This window comes from Lissotriton vulgaris, chromosome 8, assembly GCF_964263255.1.
Source record: "Lissotriton vulgaris chromosome 8, aLisVul1.2, whole genome shotgun sequence".
Taxonomy (NCBI): domain Eukaryota; kingdom Metazoa; phylum Chordata; class Amphibia; order Caudata; family Salamandridae; genus Lissotriton; species Lissotriton vulgaris.
The window spans coordinates 1,110,797,675-1,110,821,044 of NC_141696.1; the positions used below are offsets into that span (position 1 = coordinate 1,110,797,675).

The 23,370-nt window shown below is 48.2% G+C and overlaps 1 protein-coding gene and 1 pseudogene across 13 annotated transcripts in view; one reads left to right on the top strand and one right to left on the bottom strand.

Annotated features, from left to right (window-relative positions):
* ELF1 (E74 like ETS transcription factor 1) overlaps positions 1-23,370 on the bottom strand; it is a 665,417-nt gene that overhangs the window by 93,996 nt on the left and 548,051 nt on the right. The gene's annotated exons all lie outside the window — the stretch shown is intronic.
* On the top strand, positions 37-1,083 carry LOC147698327 (2-(3-amino-3-carboxypropyl)histidine synthase subunit 2 pseudogene; annotated as a pseudogene).

The following is a 23,370-nucleotide window of genomic DNA, read 5'->3' on the forward strand; positions in this document are numbered from 1 at the left end:
CAATCTGTTACTCTCGGATTCCAGCGTATACTTAGCATGAGTGAGAGTGACCTTAGGGTGACCATGGCGATGCAATTCAGCAGCGACAGCACTGAGGTCATGAAGCGCGCCTCAGTCGCCAAGGAGACCTGCGGCAGAACGCTGGCTGATAACCTGGAAGAGGTTTATGAGATGAAGAAAACATTAAACTTCATCCAAAAGTACCAATCCAAGAGGGTCGCCCTCCAGTTCCCAGATGAGCTTCTTGTTGACTCTGCTGCCATCGCAGCAAAGATAGAGGGAGCCACCGGCTCCAAGACGTTCATCCTTGGGGACACATCATACGGCAGTTGCTGCGTGGACGAGGTTGCAGCGGAGCATGTGCAGGCAGATTCCCTGGTTCACTATGGAAGGGCTTGCTTGAGCCAGAGTACCAGGTTGCCTGTGCTCTATATATTTGGGCGCCAACCTGTGGATGTGAAAAGCTGTGCTGCTGCCTTTCGGACATTGTACCCTGACCGGCTGAGCCACGTGGTGGTAGTTAGTGACATGGTGTACTCCTATATCATTGGTGGTCTTGAATCCATATTGAGGTCCGAGTACCCGCGTGTATCATTCTCCAGTATCGAATCAGAAAGAGGTTCACTTTCTATCCAAAAAACAAACCTCCATCCTGTCAAGACTGATGACTCCACAGAGTGCCCAGATGCAGAGATAGTAAGGAAGTTTGGGCGCCGGTTTTCTATTGACGGCAAACTTGGACTTGAAGGATACAGTGTGTTCTATATTGGTGAAGAGAGTCTGACGCTGACGAACTTCATGATGACGTGGAACAAGTGTGCGTTCTGCACTTTCAACCCATCCAGTGCGCAGGGCAGGCGTGAGACTCTGAACATTAGCAGGGCATTGATGAAGCGTTATTATTTGATTGAGAGGGCTTGTGATGCCCAGGTTGTTGGCATTCTGGTGGGCACACTTGGCGTTGCAGATTACCTCTCGGTCATCGAGCATCTAAAGACAGTCATTCGAAGGGCTGGGAAGAAGAGCTACATCTTGTTCAGTCTCCGTCTGAGTTTGTGTGTGCGAGATACTCATGTAGTGTAGACATCACTCACATGTACTGTGCATATACAATTTGTCGGTTTACTTTAGTGATGAGTGTGTGAATAGCTACATTCTTGCAGTTATTTTTTGTCTACACGTTTCGTGTGAGGTAGTGACCTGGTAGACTGCTTTAGCTATCTGCTGCAGTCAGCTTAACACACAGTACTCCACAGAGCACGTTTTCGGTCAGATATCTGTGTTTGTTGTAGGAAAAACGTCCAAATAAAATGCCGCTAAATTGCCGCTAAATTTCCATATTTGTGCCGCTAAATTTCCATTTTTGTGCCGCTAAATTTGCTAATCCATGCCGCTATATCCTGGGGGGTCTATTATGTCACTCTCCAGTGGGAGAGGGGAATGAGGCTGTCCCTGGTTGGCTGAGTACCCTCATCTGCAAGATGGCGGGGATTGAGAGTTGTGCTTCACCTCGCCTCCCCCACCTGAGGGATGGAGTTGGCAGAAGTGGGCACACCTCTCTTCCTCACTTGTTTTTCCCGCTGGTTCTCCCGCCCAAAGTGGGGGTCAGAACCAGTGGGGGCCAGTTGCTGAAAGCCTTTGAAGCTTCCCCTTCATGAACCCTGCCCATCCTGGGGGAGGAGGCTTGGCACCTTGTCCCAGGATGTGCAGTGTTTCAGGTCCGAGATAGCAGCAGGCTTTCGACCCAGGGGTCCAGAAACATGTCTGGTGGTGGCAGCTGAAAGCAGCCACTCAGCCTGGACACGAGAAGTGGGTTAGTTTTCAAGGGGCATCTCTAAGATGCCCTCTGCGTGCATTTCACATTAAATCCCACACTGGCATCAGTGTGGGTTTAATATGCTGAGAAGTTTGATACAAATTTTCTCAGTTTCAGTGTAGCCATTATGGCGATATAGAGTTCATAATGACAAACTCCCAGCACCATATACTCTTAATGGCAGCACTGCACTTACAATGTCTAAGAATGGACTTAGACACTGTAGGGGTTCAGGGCTCATGCACCTGGTATAGTGCACCCAGCTAGAGGGGTGATTGATCTATGCCAGGGCAGTGGGTTGTAGGCATGGCACACCGAGATGTGTGCCATGTCGACTCTTCACTTTGTTCTTCACCAAAACACGCAGCCTGCAAAGGCAGTGTGTGTGCGCGTGTGTGTAAGGGTACATGACCTCTAAGGGTGGCACAATAAGTGCTGCAGCCCTTATAGGCCTTCTCTGGTCACAGTGCCCTGGGTACCTGTGGTACCATTTGCCAGGGGCTGGGCCGTGGCCAGAGATGCCAATTGGGGTTAGGCTTCAATGCAGTTTTAGGGAGAGAACATAGGCCCTGGGTTCCTGATTAGCAGGATCCCAGGGCACACAACTAGTCAAAGCACAGAAGCAATTCAGTAAAAAGTGGGGGCAACCATGCAGAAAGAGGGCACTTTCTCACCCCCCCCCCCCTAAATGAAAGAGGATGAGACTAACCTTTCCCTAGAGAGTCTCCATTTTCTAAGTGGAAGAACCTGGAAAGTCCATCTGCATTGGCATGGGCAGTCCCAGATGTGTATTCCACTACAAAGTCCATTCCCTTTAGGAAGATGGACCACCTCAACAGTTTAGGATTTTCACCTTTCATTTGCATTAGCCATCTGAGAGGTCTGTGATCAGTTTGAAATATGAAGTGAGTATCAAAGAAGTAGGGTCTCAGCTTCTTCAGGGACCAAACCACAGCAAAGGCCTCCCTCTCAATGGCACTCCAACGCTGCTCCCTGGGGAGAGGCCTTCAGCTTATAAAAGCTACAGGTTGGTCTTGGCCTTCATCATTGGTCTGGGATAGTCTTGGCCTTCATCATTGGTCTGGGATAGGACCTCTCCTATCCCTAGCTCAGAGGCATCAGTCTGCATAATGAACTGCCTGGCATAGTCTGGAGCTTTGAGAATTGGTGCTGAGCACATAGCCTCTTTCCGGGTGTCAAGAGCCTTTTGACAACTAACTGTCCAGATTTCCTTTTTGGGCATCTTCTTGTAGGTGAGTTCTGTGAGGGGAGCCATAATGGACCCATATCCCTTCACCAACCTCCTGTAGTACCCAGTCAAGCCAAGGAATGCCCTCACTTGGGTTTGGGTTGTTGGAGCTGCCCAGTCCAGGATGACCTGGATCTTGGGTTGTAAGGGATGTGCACCTGGCCTCCACCAAGGTGGCTCAAGTACACCACAGTTGCCTGCCCTAGCTGGCATTTGGATGCCTTGATAGTTAGGCCTGCAGGGCATTTTAAACCTTCCCAAGGTGGATCAGGTGATCCTGCCATGTGGAGCTTAAGACAGCAATATCATCTAAATATGTTGCACTAAAGGACTCCAATCTAGCAAGGACTTGCTTTTCCAACCTCTGGAAGGTGGCAGGGTCATTCTTTACACCAAAGGGCATAACAGTAAACTGATAATGCCCATCAGGTATGGTGAATGCTATCTTTTCTTTTGCTCCTGGGGCCATGCCAATTTGCCAGTACCCTGCAGTTAAGTCCAAGGTAATTTTGGCTGCACCCAATTTGTCAATCAACTCATCTACTCTTGAGATAGGGTGAGCATCTGTCTTGGTGACAGAGTTGAGCCCTTTATAATCAACACAGAACCTAATTTCTCTCTTTCCACCCTGTGGATGAGGTTTGGGGACTAGAACCACGGGCTGGCCTAGGGGCTCTCAGAGGGTTCAATAACCCCTAACTTCAGCATCTTTTGACTTGAGCTCTGATGCTTTCCTTGACTTGATCAGACTGTCAATAGATTTTGTTTTCGAAAAGTGAACTGTCACCAGCGTCCACATCATGGGCACACCAGTTTGTCTGACCAGGGGTCAAGGAAAAGAGCTTTTCATTCTGCTGCAAGACATGCTTGCAATCAGTCTGCTGTTGGGCAGAGAGGGTGTCTGAAAAGACAACCCCATCCACTGACCCATCTTTTGGGCTGTATGAGAGGTCAGGGAGAGGTTCACTCTCTGTCTCCCGATCCTCACCAGTCACCATCAGTATGGTGATGTCAGCCCGGTCATGAAAGAGCTTCAGGCGGTTCACATGGATAACCCTTTTAGGTGTCCTGCTTGTGCCCAGGTCAACCAAGTAGGTGATCTCACTCTTTTTCTAGGATAGGGTAATGGCCACTTCATCTGTCCTGGAGTGCCCTTGGTGCCACTGGCTCCAAAACCCACACCTTTTGCCCAGGTTGAAATTCAACCAGTGCAGCTTTTTGGTCATGCCAGTGCTTCTGAGCTCCTGGCTGGCCTTAAGAGTTTTGGATGCCTTTTCCATGTACTGAGCCATTCTGGCCTTAGGCCAAGCACATAGTCCACAATATCTTGTTTGGGTTCTTGGAGAGGCTTCTCCCAACCCTCTTTTACAAGACAGAGTGGTCCCCTCACAGGGTGGCCAAACAGAAGTTCAAAGGGGGAAAATCCTACTCCCTTCTGTGGCACCTCTCTGTAAGCGAGAAGCAGGCATGGTAAGAGGACATCCCATCTCCTTTTGAGTTTTTCAGGGAGCCCCATAATCATGCCTTTCAATGTCTTGTTGAATCTCTCAACAAGGCCATTGGTTTGTGGGTGATAGGGTGTAGTAAACTTGTACAGCACTCCATACTCTTTCCACATGTGTTTTAGGTAAGCAGACATGAAGTTGGAACCTCTGTCTGAAACCACCTCCTTAGGAAGGACACCAATGAGGGTCTTGGCTACTGCAGGAGCTGAAGTAGTCCTAAGGGGAATTGCCTCAGGGTACCTAGTTGCATGATCCATTACCACTAGAATGAATGTGTTCCCTGATGTTGTGGGAGGTTCAATTGGACCCACTATGCCCACATCTACTCTTTCAAAGGGGAACCCCCACCACAGGTAGTGGTATCAGGAGGGCCTTTGAGGGGTCACCTGTCTTGCCTCTGGCCTGACAGGTGACACCGGAGCTGACAAACTCCTTAACTTTTTGGTGCATCTGGGGCCAGTAAAAGTGGTTAACTAGCCTTTTCCAAGTCTTGGTTGGCCCAGATGTCCAGCTAGGGAGTTGTCATGAGCTATAGTTAGGAGAAGGTCCCTGTACTTCTGAGGCACTACCACTCTCCTAGTGGCTCCAGGTTTGGGGTCTCTGGTCTCAGTGTACAGTAGTCCCTCTTCCCAATAAACTCTGTGGGTACCACTGACATCTCCTTTTTCCTGTGCAGCAGCTTGCTGCCTCAGGCTTTCAGGAGTTGGACAAACCTGCTGTCCAAGGCACTTCCTTAGAGGGTCCCCCTGGGCCTAAGAGTTGAACCTGGTACGGGTCAAGCTCCATGGGCTCAGTTCCCTCTGGGGTATCCTCTCCCTGAGGAGAGGGGTCCTGATCCTTTTGCTGTACAGAAGCTGGTTACCCAGTCTTCTTACCTTTTCTGTTGGAAGGTTGGGCCATACTTTCAGGCTCCAACACTTCTTTTTCACCCTGTCTCTTGCTCTGTGCTCTTGTTTTCACACACACCAATTCAGGGATATCGAGCATTGCTGCATGGGTTTTCAGTTCAACCTCCACTCATGCTGAGGTTTCCAGGTCATTGCCAAGCAGACATGCAGATGGTAGCTTTGGAGAGACAACTTCCTGTTTCACGCCAGTAACCCCACCAGTCTAATGTCGCCATTGCATGGTTACTTATAACACTGTCAGCATTGGTGACTGGGTCAGGTCTCCCAATCAAGTATTGCTCAGGGGAAACCAGTGTGTCTCTCACCATAGTGACACCTGCACCTGTATCCCTCAGAGCGTCTATCCCAGTTCCATTAATCCAAGGGTATTGTAAGTAAATTTTTTTATTTTGGTGGCCACACAGATACAGTGGCAAACTCAGCTTTCCCTTCTGCAACTAGAACTGCTTCAGTGTGCAACCCAATTTGCTCTTGGCACACTGTTGATCCCATCTGGAGACTTGTTACCCTAGGAGTAGCTGTAGTAGGACATGGGACCTTCTTGATTGGGCAAGCAGCATCTCTAGTTAAGTGTCCCAACTTCTTACAGTTGTTACACCAGGCATTTAAAGGGTCAAAGTTCTTTCCCCTGTACCCATTATTGGACTGGGAAGAGTTTTGGGACCCACCCCCCTGTGCAGGGTTTTATGGCCCTTTAGAAGACTCAGGCTTTTTATCTTGGGAATTCTCACCACCTTTCCCCCGGGGCAGTTTGGTAACCCCTTTCTTTTGGTCACCCCCAGTGGTTGTTTTTGTCACCCTTGTCTTGACCCAGTGGTCAGCCTTCTTTCCCAATTCTAGGGGAGAAATTAGACCTAGGTCTACCAAATGCTGATATAACGTTTCATTAGTGCAATTACTTAAAATATGTTCTTTCATAAACAGAGTGTAAAGTCCATTGAAATCATGCACATTGTGTCCAGTTAACCAACCATCTAATTAGTGTTTTAACTGAGCAGTCTACAAAGTCAATAGAGGATTGGTTTGGGGTTTTGTGAGCCCCCTGAATCTAATTCTATATTCCTCAGTTGTGAGTCCAAATCTCTTAATCAGAGTTCTCTTCATGAGGTCATAAGACCCAGCATCTGTCGCTGTAAGGCTCAGGAGTCTGTCTCTGCAGTTACTAGAGAACAGTTCTCAAAGGCCTGCCACCCAGTGTGACTTCTTCACTTTTCTCATTTTGCAAGCCCTCGCAAAGGCTGTGAACCATTTTGTGATATCATCACTCTTCATATTTAGGGACAATCCCTTTGGGGAGTTTAGGATCATAAGATTGCTCTGTATCCTTATTAAGTAAAATACTGCCACTATTGATGGGTGCTAGGCCCATGTCTACTCTCTCTCTTTCTAGAGCCAGCAACCTGGTCTCTAGATCCAGTCTTTTGGTCAGTCTTACTAAAAGGCTGTCCTCCTCATTGAGGCTGTCCTCAATGGTACCTGATCCACCTGTGTGGTATCTAGGTACGAAGAGGTTGATTCTTGGAGTAAAGGGTACTTGGACTCTTTTCTCCCTAGGAAGTGGAGGGAGTTGATCTACCAGGTCATCCCCTTCCTCATCTGACTGGTCTTCACCATTTTCAGATGGGTGGTCCTTAGCATACCCAGCCAACAGCTCCTGGAGCTTTTGTTTGGTGGTATGGGACCCCATAGCTGTGTTTTTTATTTTACATAGGGACCTTAACACCTTGAAAGAAAAGTGAAGATAAGAGGTGAGGTCGAGCTCCTCAGCCAAGTCCTCTGTGTCACTTGTTATTTTCCCTAACAGCTGGGTTCTTGTTTTGAGACATAGTTTAAAAAAAATTCTAACCCCTCTAACCCTAGCTAAAGTGACTTTTGGTTTAAAAAAAATTCTAAAGGGACTTAACCAAGGCCCTAACAAGAATTTTTGTAATTTTGCAAAAAATTGCCAATTTGAAAATTCAGAATTCGAAAGACAATTCAAGAGTTCTGTGATCAGGTGGTAACTAAGTAGTCCAACAAATGCAAAGTTATTTATCCCACCCTTGCTCCACCAATGTAGGAAGCTGGCTCTGTATATACTATACCAAAGTGAGGTATAGTGTGCACAGAGTCCAGTGGAACCCCAAAGGTAGGCAGAGGTAAAGTTAGATAGCACCTCACTCTCTATTTGTGTTAATGTGGTCGAGCAGTAAGGCAGTATCAGAGGACAGTGTTAAGCATTTGTTGTATACACTCAGTCGGCAAATTAATTCACACACTCAAAGACTGAACTTCAAACCAATTGTTTTTGTATAAAAAAAAATCTTTTATGTATTTTATTTCCGATTAGCAGGGCACACTCAGTCAAAGCACATCAGCAATTCAGCAAAAAGTGGGGGCAGCCATGCAGAAAGATGGCACTTTCTCACATTGTCTTACTCTGTCCCCAGTCTCTCAAGTACGAATGTATGACGGAACCACGCATGTCAATACTATGCATGCTCTTACAACATAGCCATTACAACGCACTGTTTCCAAGCATTACTTTAACCACACAGGATTTTACAATTTATGCCTTTACCACGCATGCCTTTACAAAAAATTGTTATTCGAAAGGATGAATAGTAAAGGTTTTATGTATTTTACAGGTAAGGAGAAACCCTTTTTATGTATATATGAAGGGTTTATATTTTCCTGTAAAATACTTTACAATTTTTTTGTGGTAAAGGCATAAGATTGGTTAAAAAAACAATGATAGGAATGTACCAACCCTATTTTTGTTTACACACACACACACACACAAATATATATGAATATGCGAGTGTAATATATATATATACACACACACACACTTAAAAACCCACAACTCCTCAATCCATACCCACCCTAAAATTACCCTTGCCACCCAAAAACCCGAACCCACCTTAACCTCTAAATATTCCCTTGCCACCCAAAAACACATACCCATCCTAAAGCCTACAAATTCCCTTGCCACCCAAAAACCCATACCCACCCTAAAGCCCAAAAAATTCCTTGCCACCAAAAAACCCATACCCAACCTAAATCCCCAAAAATCCCTTGCCACCCAAAAACCCATACCCACCCTAAACCCTAAAAATGCTCTTGCAAGCTCATAACCACTCTAAGCACACAAAAAACAAGAACACTTAACACTTACCTGCAAAATACTTATAAGACCTTAAAACCTTTATCAGGCATTTGCCTTTACCATTCATGCCTTTACAACAAAATTAATTGTAAAAGCATGCATGTTAAAGGCATGATTGTTGTGAAATCCTGCATGGTAAAGGTACTGCATATTAACGATACCTGCGTGGTAACAGCCTTGTTGTAATGGCTGTTTCCCTCAATTACACCATCTTTTACTTCCTAGTCTATCCTGCTTCTATCTCCACCTGAACCACGATCGCCGCCCAACAATTTTGCCACCCCAGTTCAAGGTATATTTTTCTGTACCACCCACTCTTGCAACGGTGCCATTTTTGCTGGTTGTACTGGAAATGTAACACCACCTACTGGTGGCAAAGCAACAGTTAAGCAGCCCGGGGGCGCTAGAGGGCGCACAAGCAGAATGGCCGCACGGATATGAGGCTCCTGCTGCCTGGGACCGGAATGCTTCAATTATCCTGGTGCAAATGAACTTAAAAATCACAGATATTTGGCCATGCTAAAGAACTAACCTGCCTCTCCACTCGGTGTAAAGAACGAAGAGTTTGGAGGCTGCCAGCCGGAGCGCCAAACGGCGAAATGAGTTACAGCGCTAACCGCCGGAGCGGTGTGAGGTCGCAGGGCGGCGGCCGCTGAGAGGAAAGCCAGAGGACTCACACCCGGTAGCTGGGCTGCGTGGCCGGTGAACAGCAGAATGTGAGCGCGCTAGACCAGCGGACGGCAGCTGGGGGCCTGTAATAAGAGAGAAGGCAACAAGAGGCGATACGAGGAGCAGCGGCACCCGGGACTGGCGCTCGATGCACTGTGCGACGGAGCCAGATGGTGAAGTGATGAGGCCATAAACGCGGAGGTGCAGACCGAGGGCGCGCGGACCTGCCGCTGGGGCCCCCCAGAGGAGAGAAAAAGCATACGGGAGCCTGCAACACCGGCTGTCGGGTCAGGCGCTCAGGGGCACCGCGCGAAGGAGGTGAGCAGCGTCAGGGCGAGGCCACAGTGACGGCGGGGAACAACAAGGCCGGAGCGTACCTGCTGTCGGGACCCCCGCAGTGAGAGGAAATGAGAAACTTCAGCAGAACACTGGCTTTCACATCCCACGCCAATAGAAGGAGCACTATATGTAGCAGTAACAAACAGAGACAGAACACCCAATGCCCTCACGTGTACAATAGCAGCATGGCAGCGCATAAGACATATGCTGGATGTACCCATGATATATTCGCCCTTGCTGCCCCTCGCTTACCACCCTGCTATGCCGTTGCTACAAGAGGGTTTTTTTTTAAATTTCCAACAGCGGACTCACGTCCGCACTTGGGGGGGACCTATACCACGAAGGCCAATTCCGCAATATTGACCACATGTTCCAAACTGCACAGAAGACGCCACTAGATGTCTTTGTATATATTAGACTGAGACTTGGGATAAGATCACTTACTCCTGAGTTCCCAGCGGAACCGCAAGCACTTGCCTCACTACAGCTCATATTAGAGAGAGATACAGGCTGGTATCACTGATATATAAAATGGTGCACACACAAATGGCAGCAACACCCCCACCGTCGTGCAAGAAATGGGACGAGGAACTAGGTCAAGTCCTGACAGACGAGCAGTGGGAGGGGTGCGGTCTGCAGACCGAGCGAGTATCGACCAGAAGAAGACTTCGGATAATTCATTATAAATTTTTACACAGGATGCATTATACACCGGCCAAGATGTACAGGTTCAAGTTGAGAGAGGATGATAGGTGTGATTTCTGACCTAATAATGTGCCAGGAGAGACTCTCGACATATGCAGAACTACTACCCATGGCCTCCACGCCTAGGGATGTATGGGCCCCATTGCAGTGCTATGTGCTAGCCCATCCGAGAGACGAGGGTTATTAGGATAAAGAGAATTGTCGGGAGAGATACTATGGGAAGTTGCTCCTAGACAGGGAATGAGCGGAGGGTGGACGAATACGCCAATTAGAAAGTAGGCTGAGGATGAAGGTGGCTAGAAAAGAGTACTGCTGCAAATAAATAGATACAAATAAAAAATCAGACATGTGTTGATATATGAGAAATACTAGGGGAAAAACATTAAGCAGATGTAGAGACGGGATGCCCAAATACCTTAAAATGTGCACAGTTATTCCTGTAATGTTGTATCACCGATGTAATTAGCCTGAGAAAACAAGAAATGTATGTACTATTGCAATGAACCTGATCTGTGTCACAAATTGGATGTAAGATGCTGATATGGAAATGTTCACTTGAGAAACAATAAACAGATGTTTAAAAAAAAGAATAATTAAGCAGCCCAAAGCCTTATAACACACCAAGCTCATTCTTGCTGGAATTATTTAATGATCAGTTTGCCCCGCCTAGGTATTCTGGCAAATAATGATGATTTATTGGAATATTTCATTGAATCCGGTTCACAATTGCCTGTAGGTTGTATGTTTTTTTAGCTTATTTTTTGGGGGGAAATTATGCTGGAAGTAACACTGTTTAGGCCCACGTAGAATTTAAAAAATATTCCAACCAATCCCACATTTAACAGTACCCTGTCCTGAATGATGAGGGACTACAATCATCCTAGAAAGAGTTGAGTTTGCAAGTCAGGCTCCTTTGCACTGAGCAGTGTAGTGTTGGTTCCAACATTTTTTAAATGGCTTACTTTTGTTCCTAGTCTTGTCCTCAGTCAGTCAAACAAGGCTCGTATAGCACTGCTAATCACCAATGAGGGTATCCAGGCACTGTGGATCTTGCTGCAGAGGCTCAGTCAAACAGCCAGGTCGTGAGAACTTTCCTGAATTCCAGTAGCAAGGATGAGGTCCAGAGGAGGAAACGAAGGTCATTCAAGGCCCTGGCAACGAAGGTAGGAGAAGGAGCGCCCTCCGCTGTGACTTTGACATATGCGAGGGGTGTGAGCGAGGTGAAGGGAGGCGGAGCTCGGGTGTCTGGAGGGTAGGTGAAAATTCAAGTGGTGGTTAATGTTTGCTGGCCCTTGGTTGTGCAGGGCTTTGTATGTGTGGATCAGCTTCTTGAAGTGGCATCTCATCTGGATTGGGATCCAGTGATGCTTCTTGAAGTGGGGGGGGGGTCATGTGCGTCCACTTGGGGAAGTTGAAGATGAGTCTAGCCGCAGTATTCTGTATTCTCTGTAGTCTCTTCAGAAGGTGCGAGGAGATTCCTGCATAGAGTGTGTTGCCCTAGTCTAGCCGTCTGGTGACTAAAGCTAGGGTGACAGTACGTTTGATGTTGACCGGGAGCCATCAGAAGATTTTGCAGAGCATGCAAAGAGTGAGGAAGCAAGCAGAGGAGACAGAGTTAATCTGTTTTTACACAGTGAGCTTGCTGTCCAGGATAATGCTGAGGTTGTGGGAGCAGTCTATTTGTGTGGGTGAGGGTCCTAGTTCAGAAGGCCATCAGGAGTCATTGCACGGGGAGGTGTTGTTCCTGAAGATCAGTGCTTCAGTTTTATCAGTGTTGAGTTGTTTCAGGCAGTTGTCTTTCAGATGGCGATGCTTGTCATACACCTGTGGAAGTTGGCTCTCGTTTTGGAGGGCTCTTCTGATAGCGAAAGGATAAGCTGGGTGTCGTTAGAGTAGGAGATGATATTTAGTTCATGGGTTCTGACGATGTCAGCTGGGGGGGGGGGGGAGTGGGGCATGTAGGTGTTGAACAGGGTAGGGCTGAGGAATGAGCCGCTAGGGTTTCCGCCAGTGGATGCTCTTGCGTTCGGAGGTGTAGGGAAGGAGGCGTATTCTCTGGGTTTTTTCTGTAAGAAACACAGTGATCCATCGGAGGGCATATCCTTCAACTCTGATATGGTGAAGTCTCTTGATAAGGGTGTTGTGAGATATGGTGTTGAATGCTGCTGAGAGGAGTAGGGCAGCCGTATGCCCTCTTTCGTGGAGGGTTCTGATGTCGTCGATGGTGGCAAAGAGGGTGGTTTCAGTGCAGTGGTTGGCAAGGAATCCAAACTGGGAAGTGTCCAAAAGGTTATTGTTCTCTAGGTGTTCCATGAGTTGGCGGTAGATGGCTTTTTTGAGGACCTTAGCGGGGAAGGGAAGCAGAGAGATGGGGCGGAAGTTCTTGAGTTTGCTGGGGTTGCCGGGCGTTTTCTTAAGAATGGATCTGATTTTAGCGTGTTTCCATTCATCATGGAAGGTGGCCGTGGTGATGGATGTGTTGAGGATGTGGTGAGTTTGTTGCTGATCAACTCGCTCCCAAGCTTAAAGATATGGTGGGGACACAGGTCCATCAGTGCTCCTGAGTGAATGGAGTTCATGAGGTCATTGGTGCTTTGTGTGGTGAGTTGGTCCCAGGTGATTAGATGTGGTGGGGGTTTGCCTCTGTGGGAGCGCTGAGGCTAAAGATGTTGGCTGTGGTGGGTAGGGGCTCAAAGTTTTTGTAGCTATCGGAAATCTTGTCCTGAAAGAAGTCGGTCAGGGTGTCGCAGAGTTCCTGGGAGGGATTGATGACTTTTTAAAGGCTGAGGGGATGGATAACTCCCCAAAGATCTTGAATAGTTCTTTATGGTTAACTATTGTATGCACCAGAGGCACCCGATCACAGCACAATACATACGGTGATGAGGTCATCTAGAAGTGATTCATATATTAACATGTCTATAGAGGCTGTGGTAGTGGCCCACTCCAGCCCACACATCCAGTAGAAATTATCAAACTGCCTTTTTTCACCTGCATTTGGCATCTTATTCACCAGCAAGAAAAATGAAAGTTCTCGGTGGCCTTAATAACAACATTTGTTTTTTCTCCTGTTAACATCTGTGTCCTTCACACTTCAGAATTGCAAAACACGTGCTCCATCTGCATTTACCGAACAGCCAATATATTTTGAAATGTACAGAGTTCATTTACAGATATTTACATTTTGTTGTGTGTTAAAAAAGGCATCCTGAAGTAGATCCTTTCACATTTCCTGAATCCCAGCAAGATTTTCATATAGTTCAGTTTACAAATGCCGCTCAATTTGCAGTTAAAGAAAGAAAAGTATATACCAATCTCCATGTTAAAAATAAGCAGCAATTTGTCTGAATACTTAGTCTGACATTCGAACGCACAGGAACTGGGACACAATAAAAAAAACACATCTGTATTGCCTATTTACCTTCTGAACCTCAGCATAATTATTTGGGGGGTGCTTCAGCACTCCCACCGCTCCTACTTCCAGAACCTATGGACCCAAAGGTGTCAGTTTTCCATGCTATGTCCTCTCATTCCAGAGCAATATCTCTAAATGCCATTCTGATGCTAGGGCAGTATTAGGAACGTTCACGTGCTACAAAGTTCAGTGGTTGCAGTGGGTGGGATCTGTTAGGAATGACGTTTCCAATCTTTTTTAGCTTTACCTACACCCCTACATTTTTGTCGCAAAACAACCATTCCTGCGCCTGATGTGTCTCTGGTTGAAGGTGAAGGGAGAGGGCCTCCTATACTGTGAAGCCAAGGAAGTGGGAGCCAGCATTTGCTTTAATTGATAGAGTCTTTTGAGGCTTCCTGTGCATAAAGATTTATTATTTTTGGGAAATAATGTAAGGGGGTTACCAGCTGAGCTCTGGAGAGTGTTCTTCTAATGCAAACTATAAAAAAGGATTGCACTATGTACATTCTGATTGTGCATTACTAAAAATGTATATTTCTAAAGCACTTGTTTTTATTTAAAACACAAAAATTCTATGCAGATTTGGAGGCAGTCTGTCTTGTAATGTGTACAATACAATTTTAAATAATAACTTGCATATTCACAGTGATTTCAGTCACTGGCTAGGGCCTCAAATCACAACAAATACACAAGTCACTATTCCCGTCTGCGCCAATCGGGATACATCCTTTACGACGCAACTTTTACCACGCAGTACCTTTACAACGCAGGTTTTTCAACGCAAGTCATTACAACGAATCTTTTTGTGCACTTCAACCACTAAGGACGACCCACCCGGAAAAGGCCTTTGCAGGGGCTGTATTAATTAATAAGGTTCAACCTAATCAATGAACAGGAGTGTAGACCAGAAGAAACACAATGGCCAAGTCAGAAGACACTGCGCACAACGTCAAATCTGGATCTGATTATAGTGGTTGTCTGCTCCCTAGGAACGGCCCTGTCCTTTAAAAGGTTGAAAATGCCCTACTGGCAGGTTCTGACTGGATGTACCCACTGAGAATACCTATTGGCCCATAATCTCTACACAAACATATCAGTGTAACAACAGTCATGCAGTATGAATCGGGGGTGGGGGGGTGGGAGGGGGGGGGGGGGGACAGGCAAAAGGCTAAAAGACAAACATTGGATTGGAATCTCCTTCTGGAGGATTACTCCCAGCTACAGGTAAGTATTAGAACTTCAGTGATCAGGGATTCAAGTCACTGTGGAACCGGCTTCAAGGGCCACAGAATAAGTTATAAGGATTAGTACGTATAAACTAAATACCATGTGCCACCCCGACGTGAGCGGAGTACTAGGAGAGGCCAAATCAGCCTTACCAGTCTTATGTGTGGAGGTTATCACGAGCATCTGACCACCCTGGGTACCAGTCAGAGGCCGCAGGATGCCAAGAAGACAAGTAGCTTGGAGGCAAAAATACAAACACAGAAACTGGGAGGAGAAAAGGGAGAGGCCATAAATGCGAGGGAACCAACAAGGGCGAAAACAACAAAAGTGTGAGAACACAAAAGTAGGATGCAAACTAAAAGTAAGAAGAGAGCCACAGCAACCAACCAAAAATGTGTTGCCAGACTTCTGCTCCATATTGTTTTGCCATTAAAAACTGGTTATACCTAATCTCATCAGGAAGTGCACCCTAAACCATGAAATACGTACATAAAAGCAAAACTCAATGGTGCAGTCTAGTGTTTATGTGGTTTTAGTTTCTGTAAACCTGTTCTCCTTAGTTTTTAATCCCTTCCAATCTTATGCTTAATCCTGTGCCTGTGCTGTAGTGAATCCTGCCACCTGCATTTACCAAGAATAATCACCAAAAGTACACAAAGTTGAAGGAGATGGTAGATCAAATGTGAAAGTCAGCTGTCAAGTAGGAATGCATTCAAAATAACTCCACATTATACTTTATTTGTGATTTTAGTGACAATGACTCAAAGTAAATATCCACAATCGCCCTGAAAGGTATAGAGTTAGAAGAGAACAATAACACTGCAACTGAAGAGTGAGATACCGATGACTGGGGGGGGCGGAGCTAGCCGGCGTCGATGGCGGACGCGTGAGCCTTCGGCTCCTCGCATAGCCCCGGAATAATCCTGATAATCTATCCTTAATCGTGCCCTATATGCCATAGCGGGCTCTCGAACACCCGTTGGCACCCCTAGATCCATTTGGGGACCTTTTGGGACGTTTGCTGGCGAGCCTCTCCGAGTTCTCTGGAGTGCGGCCCCTCGCGACACGGCCGAGGAGGATTGGGCCTGAAGCCGCGCAATATCCTGGAGAGGTGGCTGGGTAACGTCGCCGGACGTGCGGCCTCAGCGCTGGGAGCGGTCGGGCTGAGCTCCGACCGGACTATCGTCTGGATTTATCCCTGGTTGGGACGACCTCTCCCCCTTCGTCTGCGATTCACCCACGAATGCACGGCTTGAAGGCCCAACGGCAGAGAGGACACTGACCTCCCGTACCACGAGGTGGAGCGATCGTCACAACGGTACGACTGCCGGTCTGGATCCCCACTATGGCGAACTGCTATCCCGGCGCCCGCCGGCCACGGTGGTGAGAAGTTGACAGGTGCTTGCGTTGTGGACCTGAGTGCACCCTGGGCCTTACGGGTGCGGGTCTTGCCGAAGTGATAGGAAGTGATTCGTCCGCCATAACGGGCACCATTTTGGCTGCATCGGGCCCCAGGACCGGGCTTGATGACTGGTGGCAGTAAATCGCTTGCTTAAGAGACCTTTGTATTGCAATCGCGGCTTACCGCTGGTGAGACGTCCCCTTGTTCTGGGCTCCTCCGCAACAGGGACAACGATGGGGAAGAACGACGCTGCCCAGGGGAAGCTCTCCTTTGAACGGCGCCGACCGAAAGGGCCAGAAGCGGCGGCACCGGAGTCATCGCCGAAGGGAGCCACAGCGACAGCCCCAGCATCCACGGAGCTCCGAGACATGTTGGCCGCAATGGAAAAGGGCATCCAGGATAGCATTGCGTCTGTTGGCACTAAGATAGACGCTTTGTCATACCGAATGGACCGCATGGCGGAGCGCGTGGACAAACACGCGGAGCGCCTACACATGGCGGAACGTCGCCTCACCGAAGCTGAAGAAGCCCAGACAGAGTGGGACAAAGACAGAAAGCAGTTTGATAGACTTTTACATGTTATTCGTGACAAAACAGAGGACTTGGAGGCGCGCTCGCGCAGGTCCAACATCCGTATCACAGGCGTGGCGGAAACTACGCAGACGGGGAAGATGGAACTATTCGTAGAGAAACTGCTGAAGCTGCTACTCGGAGAGGAGGTGTTTTCCCCCATGTTCATAGTGGAACGGGCGCATCGCACGTTGGGCCCACAACCGCAGCCTGGCGCGCCTCCTCGCCCCATTATCGCGAAGCTCCTTAATTACCGCGACAGAGACACAGCTTTGCGCCTGGCGAGGGAGAAGGGCAAGCTACAACATGAGGGTATGGACATCTCCCTCTACCCGGACTTTACAGCCAGAGTGCAGGAAGAGAGGCGGCAGTTCGCGCCATATAAAAAACAACTCCGTACTCTGGGCCTGGACTACGCGATGCTATACCCTGCTAAGCTTCGCATCAACACAGGAGGGCGGTCGTATTTCTTTACGGACCCTAAAGAACTCCAAAAATCCCTAAAGACCTGGACGCGGGAGCGGAAGGAGGCTAGGCGCGGCCAGGAGGACGACGCCGGCTCGACATCGAATCTGGAAGAACAGGACTAGAGGGTCTTGCAGTGAGGTTTGGAACTCTTCAACGAGTGGGGGACACTTTAACCTGGCACCGCTGAGACACCATGAGAGAAGAGACGTGTAAGGTCTACATGAGTACTGCTGGTAATGATTGGTGAGGCGGTGGATAAGCTGCTTGGACATATGCCTCACATACTACTGGTGAGGAGGTCGTTGTCGCTGGGGGGAGGATGACCGGAACACTGTTGCATCGTTGGGGGGGCTGGTAGGGGTGTGGGAGGGCTGTTATACTTGCTACTCGAAGGGCATCGACCTACAAGTGGGGCGAGAAGGAGGCGCTGATCAGATCATTTAACTGGGACAGTTTGCGGTGTCGTACTATTTTGGCGCGCTCTGCCCCGGTGCCTTTGGTTGTGCGACTCTCCAAGGGGTTGGTATTGAACAGACCCTCCAGTATTTCGCGATTTCGCGATTCGCAATAAAATCGCGAAATCAGCGAAATAGCGCGATGACCGCGATATTTATGTTTTTTGCCGCAAAAAAAGGTCTTGACAGACAACAAACATAATGGTGACCTCTGATTGGCTGTACGGGCACACGTCACTACGTCGTGCCGTACTAGCTAATTTAGAGGTGTGAGTAATTGTACACGCCTTGTGGATTAGAGCGGCCAGGACAGCTCATGGCTCCAGCAAGACTGCCACCTGTGAGTGGGGGCATTAAGGAAGGGGGCTCCTGACACCACGTCTGAAAGCGCTAACACGTTCCATTCAGTTTGGCTGTTGCCGGCGGGACTAAACACCAATCTTGCTGCTTTACAGTAATCACAGCAATCAGAACCAACAATGTGCTTTCAGATTAGCACTCACGTACATTTTACAGCAAGGACGTGCTAAATTTAACACGCCGTATAGAAAAGATGAAAGGTGAGTCAGACACAAAGATCGATTGCAGCAGCCTGCACACACACATCTCTGCGGAAGGTGGATCTCCCTTTGGTGCAAAGTGTGACTCCCTTGTAAATCCACCCATTCCGATTTCAATGAGGTCCTCGTGCTCCGGAATGATGTATTTCTACACTTAGGGGCATCCATCCCTCCCCTGACATACCATGATAGCTGTTTTAAACAAAACGCACAGCCAGCATACCAAAAACAAGTGCATCACACCAACAATTCAACCGGCATCCAAGGAAGCTTCTTTTTTGCACGCAATCATGTTTTCAAAGTCGGCACAAACACCTTTGCAAAATGTGTCAAACAGAGTATAATCGGAACTGCTTCCTCTTGGATCCAGGCAGCCTGGCCTTACTCTCGCCTTCGATGTGTTTACTGGCGCTGAGCAGGTCGCAGGTTTGGCCAGAACAGGAGAAACAGGTATGTACGTGGTCAGATTTTACTTTGAGCTGTTCCAACTCTATCTTTCATCCTTCCGAGGGCGATAATACAACTGAGTTTCGAATGGTTTATGGGCAGACCTCGTCATTTTAACTGAGAGCTGTAGGTCGACTAGAGATGAAGCTGTGGGACTGAAGGATGGATGGGTACACTTTTAGGAGGGAGATTTTGGGGCAGAAGTAGGAGAATTGTATTCTGTGATTTTAGAAAGGAGCAAGCAAGGCTTTAATCAAAATATCAACTTTCCAGTGAAAGTGGTTTATTGCTTTCCTGCATAGGACTTATCGGCGTGGAAATCCATCTTTCTATTTTGGAATTTTAAGAGTTTGCGTTGCCCAGGGCAGTATTTGCATTTCAGATTTGTGTGAGTGCATAGCTTCTTCAATTGTGTACAGACCAGCACAATAATTGTAATTTTGACACAATTCAAGGTTGACTACAGTGGTTACATTCTTTTGCTTGCTATTGTTCCATAAATTCTGTTGATGTGTACGTTTGTGTGTGATAAATTAGCAGTTTGTAAATAGCTGTTTGAAGGGTAACATTTGCTCAAATTGTAATATTAATCCTGTTCAATAGGGTTAGTAGACTTTTTCCAAAGGTGGCTGCCAATCTTTTTTGCATGTTCTATTGTATTTGTTTTTGGGCGTCCCATTTTTAAATGAGAATTAAGAATCATGCACGTCCACCCTCATTCACCCATGACCAACGCCAGGCTGCCTTCTGAGGAGCATTTACATGTGCTCTGCATGCACCAGTATTCCATAGACAAGCCCTTCATTCCCAAGTCCAGGGACTGATGGGCCGCACAAATCTTCTGGATCGGGGCTTGCAGTGGCCGCTAAGAGTGGAGAGGAACTCAACCCCACTCCACAACACCATCTAAGTGGTTCCTGCGGGCTGAATGGAGGACCTCCAGTTGGATGTCGCGACCTCATGAAACTAACACCAGCTCAACCAATATTTTGAGGGTTTGTGGACCTGGCACATAGAATCCTTTGCTCTGAGGACCCGCAACTAAAACACTTACGCAAAAAATCTTTGCTTAGCATAGTGTGCTGCCCGACTTGTATTTTGCTGTTTCTGTCATTGCATCCAGATATGTGATACAACAAGTAACATCATACCTACAACAAGTCAGGATTATTGGCTTTGTCAATGGTTATTAGATGCATAAGATAAATAATTGCAACTATGGCTTGTTACATATAATATTGAAAAAGCTTCCGCTTAAAGCCCTGGTGACACCACAATGTTGCTGCTCTTGCGTTTCAAAAAGAGAAGGGAAATCCAGAAAGAAAATGACTCTTTAAAGGAGTCCCTCCCCTCACAACGCTCACCTGCCATGACGTCAGTAACTTCTCCACTAGTCAGACCCTCCAGGATTTCGCAATTTCGCGGTTTGTCGCGAAATCGGCACTTTTGTAAAAATGCCACAATTTTTACAAAAGTGCCCACTAAGATATCTGTGTTTGTTGTAGGAAAAACTGCCAAATAAAATGCCGCAAAATTGCCGCTAAATTTCCATATTTGTGCCGCTAAATTTCCATTTTTGTGCCGCTAAATTTGCTAATCCATGCCGCTATATCCTGGGGGGTCTGATTGAACTGGCGAATACACTACTACCTGAGGGTTGATGGGGGGGATCTCTGGGACCTGTCTGACCTGGTTGGGGGTGGTCGGCTGTGGGTGGGCGGGAGTTCGGGGGGTGGGGTCGAGGATCTGGACAGTTGGGGGGGGTTGTTGCCTTGAGTTGTTTGGGGGGTTTGATCGTACTGAGTGTGAACTGTTATGTGGTACTGCACCTGTTTGGAAATGCCGGCTGGCGATTACGAGATCAAATGTACTGCTGTGTCCTGTCTTGCTCATCCTTGCTGCTTATACACACATGAGCCCTTGCAATGTCTAGTGCTGCACCAAATCTACCAACAAATGCCCCGAATAAGTTGAAACTGATGACCTGGAATGTGCGGGGTTTGAACGACTTTCGTAAACTGAGGAAGGTCCTTAGCTATCTCCATAGACATCATGTTGATCTGGCCCTGTTGCAGGAAACGCATTTACCATGCACCAGCAGGTTGTTACACTCTAGGGGACTGGCGGGGAACATAGTTGCTGCAGGTTTCACGACGCCCGCCCGAGGGGTGTTAATCTGGGCCAATCCCTCATCACATCTGAAGTTGATCCCGGTGCTCGCTGACTCGGAGGGCAGATACGTCCTGGCTAGGTGTGTGGGTAAGGGTCTTGATCTACTTGTAGTAAACGTTTATGGCCCCAATTATGATCACCCTGAATTCTATGAGACTCTGTCTGCCCTTAGCAGGTCACATGCCCAGCCTTGGATGTTGTGGGGGGGGGGACTTTAACTTCGTATTCGACCCATCCATGGACCGTTCCGCGGGCCCAGTTCGGCGCCCGGTGACTTCGGCCTCACATATGAAAGCTGAGATGACTAAATTAGACTTGGTGGATGTATGGAGGGACAAGCACCCCACGAAGGGCGGCTTCACGCACTATTCGGCCTACCACAATGTGCACACTAGGATAGATTACTGGTTGGCATCCCCCCCGGTACTTGGTAGTATTAGCGCATGCGAGGTTCTCCCGCGCACACTCTCGGACCACTCCCCCATCCTCCTACACCTTTCAACCGCCAGGAAGGGGATTCCAGCCTTCACTTGGAGGTTCCCCCCTTTCGCGCTGCTGGATGACGCCTTCCGGGGGGAGCTTGCGGATGATATTGAACAATACTTCGCAACTAACATAGGCTCAGTAGACGACTTCTTTACAATTTGGGAGGCTTTTAAGGTGTACATCAGGGGAGTGGCTATGTCAAAGCACTCCAGTGTGTTACGCTCCATCAGGCGGGACCTCACAGCGCTGGAGACTAGAATAGCGGAGCTGGAGGCTAGGCAACTGTCGACACGTAGCAATACTGATGGCCCGGCGCTCACCCAACTCCTGTCTGAGTTTCAGGCGCTGGCGGACAGAGAGATTCTTTATATGGGCAAGTACGCCACTGCCAGGGTGTATGGTGAAGGGGATAGGCCAGGCGCATTACTAGCGCGCATGGTTCGAAGCTCTCGACGGCCTCTGGTTGTTGAGGAGCTGAGGACTCCGGAGGGTGACACGGTCTCAGACGAGGAACAGATACTAGGGACCTTTAGAAGATATTACGCAGAGCTATATCAGTCCAAAACGCAGGGAGTAGAGGGCGAAATGAAAGAATATTTAGACCACATTGCAATGCCGTTCCTCAAGAGCTCGGATAGGGAATTTTTGATGGCCCCCTTTCACCAGGACGAAATATTGGAGGCTCTAGCGAGCATGAGATCGGGTAGCGCTCCGGGTTCGGATGGACTCACGGTCGGCTTTTATAAAGCCTTCAAAGACTTCCTACTCCCGCACTTGGTTGTCCTCTTCGACGCCATCTTGCCGCCCACCATGCGCGAAGCGTTGCTCATCACAATACCTAAGCCGGGGAAGCCACCGGACCTTTGCGGCTCGTACAGGCCGCTCAGCCTGCTGAACGTAGATGCGAAGATTTATGCCAAGGTCCTGGCCAATCGGTTGGCTTTACTGGTCCCAGAGCTTGTCGCCCCGGAGCAGTCCGGGTTTGTCCCGTGCAGAAATTTAACTTACAACATACGCACGGTACTGGGAACAATGCAACATGTCAAGCAGGAGAACAGCGCGCTGGCAATCTTCCTTGATATGGAAAAGGCGTTCGACTCGGTTGAGTGGCCTTTCATGGTGAGGGTACTGCGAAAGTTGGGCCTAGGCGAACCATTCCTGCAGAGGATTGGGGCACTGTACCATCGGCCCTCTGCCAGACTACGGCTGGGCGACAGAGTGTCGGAACCGATTTACATTGGTAGGGGCACACGGCAAGGCTGCCCCCTGTCGCCGTTGCTCTATGCTTTGGTCGCGGAGCCCCTTGCATGCGCCATACGGGAATACCACAGCCTGGAGGGTATAAGTTTCCCCACCTACAAAATAGGGATATCGACTTATGCGGATGATACGTTATTGTATGTCAGGAACCCGGAGGCCAATCTGGCCGCGGTTCTTCGCGAAGTGGTCCGCTTCGGCTCGCTATCGGGCTTGAGGGTGAACTGGGATAAGTCCATTGCTTTTCCTCTCACCCCGGTGACGCAACCGTTCGCTATGGAGTACCCGCTGCAGTGGTCCTCTGACTCAGTCCGTTATTTGGGCATCCGCCTGCATACGGATCCCGAGATCCTAATTCGGGACAATTACGGAGTGGCATACAATAAATTGGTCGATGATGTCGACGCCTGGATCAGACTTCCGCTCTCCCTACTGGGCAGGATCGCTATAATGAAAATGATAGTGCTTCCCCGATTCCTGTTCCTTTTCCTCAACTTACCTGTGGTTTTGTCGAAGGCATTCTTTAAACAACTTACCCGAGTCATGCTCCGGCTGGCCTGGGGTGACAAACA